Raw genomic sequence first — 10,485 nt, forward strand, 5'->3', positions numbered from 1 at the left:
ACTAGAGCAGACTACTTAAGAGCCCCATCCAGGCCGCCTCTAGGTACTGGAAGGTGCTGTAATATCATCCCAGAACTTCCCCTCCTGCAAGCTGAACAGCTCCAACTCTCGTAGCCTGCCTTCATAGAAAAGGAGTTCCAGCCTGTGATCAGCTTAGTGGCCTCCAATGGATGCATTCCAACAGGTCCATCTTTCTTGTGTTGGGATCTCCAGTGCTGGATGCAGCACTCCACTCTAGGTGGAGTCTCATGAGAGCATAGTAGAGAGGGAGACTCAGAGGTGAAAGAGCACTGGATGCATGATCCTCTGATCCTATATTTAAGAAAATATAATGAAGGCTCAGGTTGTGAAGCAGATTAGCTTCATGAAGAAACACCACTTGATTTATGAGGATTCACCCGCAGGTAACCCTGTAACCTTGTTCTCTTCTGCAGTAAACAGTTTTCTGCAAGGCCCAGGTGCTGCAAAACATTCAGGAGCCAGCAGAGATGCAAGGAGATCAGGATGTGAATGATTACACAGACAAAATGGTTTGTTCTGGCTTATTGCTGTTTCTGATGGCCATAGCTACTGCCAAAGCTAACACAAATCCCCATACATGGCATGGAAACACTACATTCCTGAGGTCTTAGCTCTGAAAGCACCGGCCTCAGTATCTAAGGGCTAATTTCTTGGGAGCAATCTCTTGCTCTGAAGCAAGTATTTTTATACAGAAGGGTTCTTTTGAGTCCATCAGAGCACTATGGTGTTCCTCAGAATCCTACATTATCCAGTCTGTATCTTACAGAAACATCTGTGTTTGGAGGATTTTGACTCATGCAGCATTTAAAGGTGAAATAGACATATAATGATAAGGAACTACTTAAACAGTACAAGGCAGAAACTGACACCTGAATTTCTTGCTGTATTTATCCTGAGAACATCAATTTGAGAAAGGGTAATGTTTTTGTATCAGTCACATCAAACGGGAAATGAGAAAGCAGAACAAAGATTTGCCCACATCTCTCTAGCCCTGGGAACACACACTGTGTTTCTTCTGGCTTTCCTCTCCCCAGGACCTCTGCCTTTGCATGTGAAAAGAATTGCAGGTCAGACTGAGCAAAGACATACTTTCCTTTTCAACCCCTTGTACAAAGATCCTGCCCCTGGGGAGATTGGCAAGGCTATGGACTGTTTTGTACAATATGGTCCTAAATGCATTCTCTATATTTTTAAATGAAACAAGGTTGTCAAACTTTTGGTGGTAGAAAAGACTCCAGCTAAGGAAGCTTTAGGGAATACACCTTGATTCATTTCAGAGACCTTTTCTTTCCTTGTGGTCTTTGGGATATTTAGTAATCTGTGTGTCTGGTACTCCTAGCAATTTTTCCTCTGTTTTCCCTCAGGGTAGTAATTTGAGGCTTTTTAATAATTATGGTCGAGGAGTCAGTGTTTTACTTCATTGCAAGCAGTACATAGAAGCGGCCCCTGTGGTGGATATCGGCAGGGATATGGCCAGGAAAAGGTGCTGTATTGAATTAGGATCAGTCAGCACAGATTGCACGAGTTGGGTTCAACTGCTTTGGGTGTTTAGATGTGCAATTCCAATTGCTATTCATGTTCTGTTTTGATTACTGAATTGCATCTATTTTTCTCTGAAACCAGCAGACTTCCTTAATTTTTCTTTTAAAATGAACTGTGTCATCTTCCCATCCTTCTCAGCCTCTCCTGGGTCCCAAAGCCATGTAAATCGTCTTCCTCCCTGAGCTGCTAAGGGGTTTTTGGTCTTTCACAAGGTGAACTTCCCCAACATTATTCATCTCCTGAAGCAAGGAGGACTCACCATCGATGCAGGGGAAACAGGTTAGGGAGCACTTAAGAAAACCCAACATGGTTTGTAAGTCCATGGGCCCTGAACGGATGTACCCATCACCACAGAGGAAGCTGGCAGGTGTTATTGTGAGGTCACTCTTAATCATCATTGAAAAGTCATGGTGATTGGGAGAGTCTGAAGACTGGAAGAAAACAATGTAATTTTTGTCTTTGAGGAGAACAAGGAGGATCTGGGAAAACACTCACTGCCCACCTACACCTTGAAATGCACAAAGGTAATGAAAAAAATCCTCTTCATAACTCTTTGCAAACACATTGAAGACTAAAAAGTGATTAAGGCCAGTCAGCATAGATTTATGAAAGGGAAATCGTACTTAACTAACCTCAGAGCAGTCTACAGTGAAAGGACTGGCTTGGTGGATGAGGAGAAAGCAGTGGATATTTTTTATTTTGTCACTAGTCTACCTTTCAGCAGTCTTCAAAAACATCCTCAGACACAAGCGGATGAAGTGTGGGATCATTAAGTAGACAGTGAGGTGGACTGAAACCTCTGCTACTTTGTGATTCTGGTAACACTTAGGATCAGCCATTGCTCTTCTCATACCAGAGAGCTGCAGTCTCCAAATGTTTCTGTTTGAATTTGCCATGTGCAGTGTGGCATATCTGGAAAGTCATCTGAAATGTGTCATATGAAAGACACCTGGGGCAGCAGAACACAGCCTTTGTGGCCCTGAAGACAGCAGCATTGGCAGTGTTGATTGCCACAAGCATGCTTCATTCTCCTTGTTGGATTATTTGATTTCTGTGAGCAATGTGAAATGATCTCCTGTACAGCACAGATAATCTTTTAAGGGACAGGGCAAGCAAGGAAGCTCTTTGGCCAGCTTTTCACTCTGAGCTCATTTCTGTTGTTTCCAGTTAGTAAGTGAGGAAGCAGAACTGTCTTGGAGGGCATGTCTCTGACGAGTGTTTTTCATTTCTCAAAATCAGTTGTGCCAAGACTTAAATCTCACATCTTTTGGCAATTGTATCATCAGAGATTTGGCTTAAGTATTCTGTTTCCAAGGGTTGCCCAATCTATTTGTTCTTCTGAAGACAGTCATAAATAATACAAACTACAGCACTAGAGTGTCCTCTTTGCTCAGTGCTTTTTGTGCCTGGTGGAAACTGTTAAGCAAGGGTCAAGGCCACCAGGCAACTGGGCCTCCAGTTCCTTTTTGTTTCTAGAGGAGGTAGCAATTTCCTGTGGCAGGGTCAGGTCATTCACTCCTTCACCCCCAGCAGAATGTCCCTGCCAGGATATGGCATGGACCACTTGGTGGGGCCTTCTGCCCCAAACACCAGCTGAGGAGGGGAGGCACAAGGACATACTGCTGACCTCGTGTCTGCTTCTCCCCTGGCACCTGTGAGTGTCAGGGTGAGGTGGTGGCAGCCTTATACTTGACTCTGGCACCTACAGCAATGAGTAAGGACTGCCACAAGAGCAGCTGTGGCCAGCCTAATGTCTGTGGATACTACTGGGTGTCATGAAAAGCTGTTTGCCAAACATCCAGATTTTCTCTGCTCAAGTCAGAGGTCAAGGACAGGAGGAAACTACCCTTATCTTCAGTGCAGACCAGCAGTGGCTGTGGGCAGAGCAGGATCCCTGCCCTTCTCAGGGCAGAGAAGGGCCAGCTCGTGTTCATTGCCTATAAACTTCCCTGATTCCCCACAGAGAGGAGTGGGATTCCCTCCCTGAGAGGCTGGAGACAGTAGGACGAGGGGGTACATATGGCATGACTCGAGACTCAGTGATTCCTGCACTTGGAGGAAAATCTAGGGGCAGGAGGAGAGCAGGAGAAAGAAGAATGAATGTCTGGTCTTGGGAAGGGTGAATACAGGATGAACAAACAGACCGTGGCCAAAGTGAGTTAAAATAAAAAGTAAATGGATGGTGCCCTGCCAGTTTACTCTGCTGAAGTCAATGACACATATTGGTCTCTGTGTGCACAGGAGAAAACTGTAGCTCAGACTGTAATCCTGCCCTGACCTTCCTGCACTTTAATGCATTTAATCACCCCACCAAGAAGGACAGAACTTTCCAGAAGTCCCAAACAATACTTGCAAAGAGCCACCCCTGGAGAAATAAAAACCAAAACCTGCATCCTCTGTGGATGGGTTAGTGCTTGGTGCTCCAAGGCAGGGAGCCAGTGGAAAGCCTCAGCCAGTGGAGCAGGTATAGCAGCTCCCTGCTGATGGGGATTCCTGACAGAGGGCAGGGTTACCAGCACAGACCACCATCACACCAGCAGCATTATGGAGAGTGACAGATCAAAGCAGTGAAACACACAAAGCTCACCTGAGGAGCACCACCCAGCAGGTTACAGGGCTGCTGGTAATCTGCTCTCCTCTCTTCCTCTTGCTCAACACACAATGCCCCACTGGGAATGGGCAGAAGGAATTTTTCCCCTCCAGTTCAAGCAAGGTTTTATTGTTTTATAGCTCAATAGTTAATAATAGTTGTGTAGCTAATTTAACAGGGGTTCTGGTGTTACTTGACTAACTTAACTGAGGCACTTAGACTAAGTACTCCATTGCAATAGTACTAAAACTCTTGTCATGCACCAGCCTCCTCTTACGAACTTCCAGAAAAGGCTCCTTCAAAGATACTGAATTATTTACAGCTTAGCCCTGCTCCCTCCCAGTGTCTTATGGAGCCCTTCCTTGGGGACCAGAGGAGTTTGCCTCACTTGTTAAATACTCTGTTAACATTCACTGTTAATGCCTTTATTACTGACAAACTGCTCACAAGCATGTGTGTGTCCTTCTGCAGTATGGCAGTGAGTCCCAGAGCCACAGCACAGGCCCCCAGCCCGGCAGCAGAAGGAGAGTGCTGCTCCACAGCATGCAGCAGCCAGGCTGGGGTGCCTTGGCAGCTTGGTGAGGTTGCAGACTCTCCACACAGCAGATCTTGCCTGACCCTATGAAAAAGGTCTGGTTTGCTCTTTCCTGTAAAACTCATGCTTTCTCAGAAGATCCTTTCTAGACACTCACTGAGGGAGTGCTTCAGTATTTTTAAAAAGCTAGTCTCTTGAAAGCCCTATTCTTGTAAAAGAAGAAAACCTCATTATTCAGCAAGAAGCTTAAAGTTTTTCTAAACAGATCTTTTTACCCTTGTCAGTGGGTTTTTCTTGCCCACCCACACCCCCTCAAAAAACTCATATCTACTCTTCTCCAAGCTGGATCACTCATTCATACTGGAAACCTGGTGTCCTGAAATCCAGACAGCCTCCTCTCTCCCACCTGTCATTGCACAGAGTGGATTTATGGTTTTCCACACTTATTCTCAAAGTTTAATTTCACTTTTGAAAGCTCATGCAAAACTTTACCTGTTTGATTAAAATCTTGGTCATACAATGGCAGAAATTGTGAAGCTGGGCTTGGCTTTCTCTGCCAAGCTCTCCCTTGTAAATTCTTTGGGTTCTAGTAGTGGAACTGCATTAAAGTATTATAATTTGTGAAGATATAAATAAAACATGAAAATAGATGTTGTACAGCAGGCTTTCTTCCCATGGAGAGATACCAGAAACGTGTCTCTTTCCCCCATTGCCTACTTTCATCAGCAGCACTTGGTGCAACTGAATCTTTTGTCCATCTGTCAAATGTATTTCAAAATTGGTCAGCAAGTTCAAAGCTTTAGCTGGAATCTCTCAGGCATGACAAGATGACATTTTGTTAGAGAACCGTATAAAAGGCTCTGTGGAGGCATCTGGACAGTCTGAATCGATGGCCCAAGGCCAACTGCCTGAGGCTCAACAAGGCCAAACTCTGGGTCCTGCACTGGGGTCACACCAACCCCAAGAAGAGCTACAGGGGTAGCTGGGGGTGGAGTGGCTTGTTCTGTTAGGTCTTTCGGAAAACCTTAACTTGGGCTTACTGTAAACCTGGGGTAACCTCTTCTTTCTTCAGGTGCTGTTAGTTTAAACTTGGTTACAATTTTTCTATAGCAAACCATCTTCAAGGCCTGATGAGAGGCTGAACTGCAATTTTAGGACAAGATGATCAGGAATGCTGCCGTGCTGAAGCTCAGTGATCACCAGTTGATAACAGTGCGCCTCATTGTTATTTTTTAAAATTCCTGTGGACGTTAGTAATGACATGCTGACAATACACTGTTCTCATAAAAGACTCTAATTTGAGTCCTTCAAGAAGAAAGAAGAAAAACTTGATTCACTGTGTTGCACACACCCATACAAATATTCATCTTACCATCAGATTACTTTCTTGTGGTAGTTTTTCAGGTTCTACAGAATTTGGTGGTGTTTTATGTGAAATGTTTTAAATGACACACTTTTTAATGAGGGAGCAGGTTTCAAACAAAATTGCTGGCAACTGTGTTAGCCCCCCACAATCTTCCCCCTCTATTACCACTGGGAAATGTGGCTGACTTTAATATCTGTCAGTTTATTTTTCTCAGACTTTACTTGCCAGATCACCATCTGTCTAGACACTGTCAATTACTAATATGTGTACTCAAGGCAAGTGTAAGGGTACTCAGTATTTTCTTTCTCAATATTTTTGTGATGAAATTTACAGGGAGAACAGATCTAACCCACTTTATTCATGTTTGTCATTTAAAGCAGATGTCAAATCATGCAAAACAAATTGAAGACCTTTGCATTTATTCAAAGTACAGAAGTTGTGGTAAGCACTCTGAACCCCAAAGATCTTCTTGAAGAACTTATCCAACTGTATAACTGGAACAGTATTTTCCTTGGGTATCCCTGTCCACTCCCCAAAAAAATCAGTGAGGTGTGGGAAGGCCACACCCATGGGGATAAATCAGCTAGTACAACCCCCTAAAGCCCCTGATATATATACTCTTAATGAAAACTGGTTGTAACTGATTATTACTTTCCTACACATTTGTCAATTTTCCTTTATATGAAGACATTTGTGTATTTTACTCTACATTAAGCCACTGAATCCTATTCCCCATCCCTGAGGTGCCTGCTCCTCAAGTTGTCTTTAGCAAAAGTCAGCTCCTTTTGTGAACACTGCTTGAGTCAGGAGGCAACAAAAGATGGGTTCTAGGGAAACAGGAGGAAAAAAAAATTGTAAGTTTTTTCCATTGAAAGCTGAAAGCTAGTATTTTATTAGCTGAGCTGATAAAACTTAATGCCCCTATAAAATATCTTAACTGGCCATCCCAGGTTAATAGACTCTGAAGTGTGAAGTACTAGATCTAAACCAAATTTCTTATCAGCATTGATAGAAAGGAGCTGCCTGAACGCTCCTTGCAGTAAGAAACTCCTACAGGATCGTCTTAAAGATATGAGAAAGGATTGCTCCTTTTTGCTCCCCAAAGACAGCAAGTGATGCAACATCAGACTTTGGTGGAGATACACACCTTCAGCTCATGGGTTCACCTCTGCTCTCACTGATGCACCCCATTCACATCCATGTTTACCAGTTTTACAGGGGTTCTGGGGAGATATTTGTTATTCCTTATTAAAGCTGTTCTATAACAAATAGATAAGTTGCAGATACTGCAGGGTGGCATGTTCAAAACCCCTCAAAGCATGTCTGCTTGGCCCAGGCTGGGGCAACCAACCTTGCCCCAGCAAACTTAGACTGAACAGAGATGTTCAGAGCAGGGCAAGGACTGAAATGATGACCCCTGCCTTGCAAATGTGCACTCTCCAAGTGGCACTTCTTTTCAGTGCATCATCCTTCACGTAACTTTTCATACTGGCTGTCTCAGATCCCATTTGGAAGCCATGATTCTGTGGTTCAGGTAACTAATATCCCTTCTAAGAACTGGCCTTTCTGTTTATTCCCATTCAGTTGTGTTACTGTGAATGTCTTCCTAGTGCAGAAACATCACATGAATACTTGCCAGGCTAAATGCAATGTGTAATAATTGCTTAGTCCATTTCCTCTATTTTTCCTGGAATGTTCTCAAACTTAAATAAGTTGTAGGGGACACACTGTGGCAAGCCACCTCACAGTACAAGACAACAGTGTGCACCACCCCAGGAAACACTGGAAGCTACATCCCAAAGCTCTTGTTTAGTACTAAGCTGCAACAACCTGCAGGGGCAGCACTATCACAGGAATAAAATTTTTTTTTTAAAAAGAGGAAAAAATCAAGCAGACAAACTCCTTTGAAAAACAAACAGACAAACAAAAAAGTTTGCAAACTAAACTAGGCAGAACTTTTGTTTTAGCAACTTTACCAATCTCTTGCCATCACGGAAATAGAATAAATTAAAAGACATTTACTTAGTGTGTAAATTTAGTATGGAAATGTAGGGGTCATGGTGCTTGTATGTAAGGGGAAATTGATTCCTTCAGAAATAAAATGTGTGGAAAAAATGTCTACTCATCTTGGCCTTCCACATTAAAGAAGTATTTAATTTGGCAGGATTTAATAGTACAAGTTTCCTTACCTCTGCACCATATCCAGCTGTTTCTCAGAGCATAGAGAGTTTCTCATAGAGACTAAATGAATAAATATCCTACAAGTACCTTCAAAAGATGTCTAAAAACTTGCAGTTGCCAAGGAAGGATGTCAATCCCAAAAGATGCAGGAATGTTTTCTCAGAAGTAGTCATGTCCCATGATTTTTTTTCTGTTCATACTGTAAACATGTGTTCCATAGAGTCAGTCTATACTGTTAACACATGTCTTTTACTGCCTTGAATGATGGCTACACACCAGCATGGTGCACCTTTCAAATGGGCATACTACTGGAGCTGAAATCAGTTTTAGCTAAGAGAGAATGCCACTTTTACATATCCTCAGAAGTTCCATTCAATAACAGAGTCTTGTTTCTCTTCCCAACCCTTTGTTTCAGTCAGTATTATATAGGACTTCTGCTCTAACAGTTATTTTAAGGACTCAGGAAGTAGACTCTGGACAGGCCAGAGGCAAGGCAAAGGTATTAACTGCTCCTTTTAAACAAACATTTATGCAAGACACTTTAATAAGCGAGCTACTAGTCTTACCATAAAGGACAAAGCCTGAACCCAGACTGAGCAACAATCAAATCTTTGATTTCTCTACAGGGGTTAGTAATACTAAGTAGCATAGGTAACAGTAATTGCTGAAATCCAAATTTCAGAAATTTGAAATCCAGTACTTCAGCCACCTTAAAGCCAACAAAAGTTTCCAAATACCCTGGCACACATTCCAAGGGAATTCTTTTGAATTAAAAAATAACCCAAACAAAACAGGCTCTATTGTTCTCTTCCATTAAAGAACCTCATGTAAACACCACATGTTTTTTATATCCTGACCAGCTTGGCTCAGGGCTACAGAGTGACTCAGGAGCTAGCAGCTGGACAATGTCTACTTGTTGGTCCCTTGCTCAGGATGCTGAATTATAGAGATTCTTTACACAAAAGGTTTAACTGATGCTAATCTCCCATCAGACTGAGACAAATCAGTGTAACATCTGATCACCTGAGCAGCTTCTCTACATGAAACTGTGCATTCTGCTGTCTTTAATTCAATGTATACAAGAGATCTACAGCTCCAAGAATGATGTTTCTGTCACCTTTTGTCACCCCTTTGATTTTTATAAGTGAACTTTTTCAGTCAACTCCTTCAGTAAACTCTTGAGAAAAAAAATGACTGTATAGGTGCACACCTTATTCTTTTAGTAAAGTTACTAAAACAATTAGTAAAGGACAATTTCACAGCAGTAAACTAATTTTGCCAAATAATGTCATCATTATATGATAATTACAATGACAATAAAACTAAATTATAAAAACATAGCCCCTAGTAATTAGGGCCTTGGACTACTGAAAAACACTACACAGAATGAAGGAAAAGCAACTAGTCACCAATTCTTTGCTGAAACAAGTGCTATTTTAATAGTTGCACATGAACAAACAGCAATAGTATCTGCTCATTAACCATTTCAAAACACAAAACTAGCTTGACTCTTAAATCACTTAATGCAAGCATATTCATCACACCTCAGTCTCATATATAGAAGGCTCACATAATTTTTTTGGTGAAGGAATACTTCATAAAATCTCAAAATAATCATTGCTTAAGACTTCTGTTGAATCAACATCTCTATTTGTAACTAGTTATCTTTTCCTTATGCCCAGACTACTACATGGCCAAAGCAAGGAGAAACAAAATGTCAGAAGAAGCAACTAAGTCTCGTTACGAAAAGAGCTCTTAGTTAAAAGGCTCCTCTATTACAACTTGCTCACTGGACAAGACCGTACCTAAACTAATAGTCAGTATCATCATCTGACTCTTGTGGCAAAACTTTGACAATTCTCAGCAGGCAGAATCAGACCTTTCAACAAAAAGTGTAGGTAATGAGCAGATTTTCCTGTTTACAAACTTTGCAATACTTCAAAACATGAAGCTGATATTCTAAGCAGCTGCTTTTCCTCTGAGCAATGAGAACACAATAGACTCCTTATTAAACATTCTGTTGCATGAAGTGATAGTGAAACTGCAGTTTAAGGACACAGACCAAAGTCTTGTAGGCAGAGACACGTTATAGTAGCTAGAAGCATCATCAACTTTCAAATATACACATCCTTACTGAGAACTCATGAACTGAAAACGTCTCTACTTTTCTCAGATAACCTGTAAGTTGTGTAATAAAATCTATTAAGAGATTAATTCTACCTGTCCATCTTGCCTGGCATGTAGTTTATG

Source organism: Parus major, chromosome 3, assembly GCF_001522545.3.
Source record: "Parus major isolate Abel chromosome 3, Parus_major1.1, whole genome shotgun sequence".
Taxonomy (NCBI): Eukaryota; Metazoa; Chordata; class Aves; order Passeriformes; family Paridae; genus Parus; species Parus major.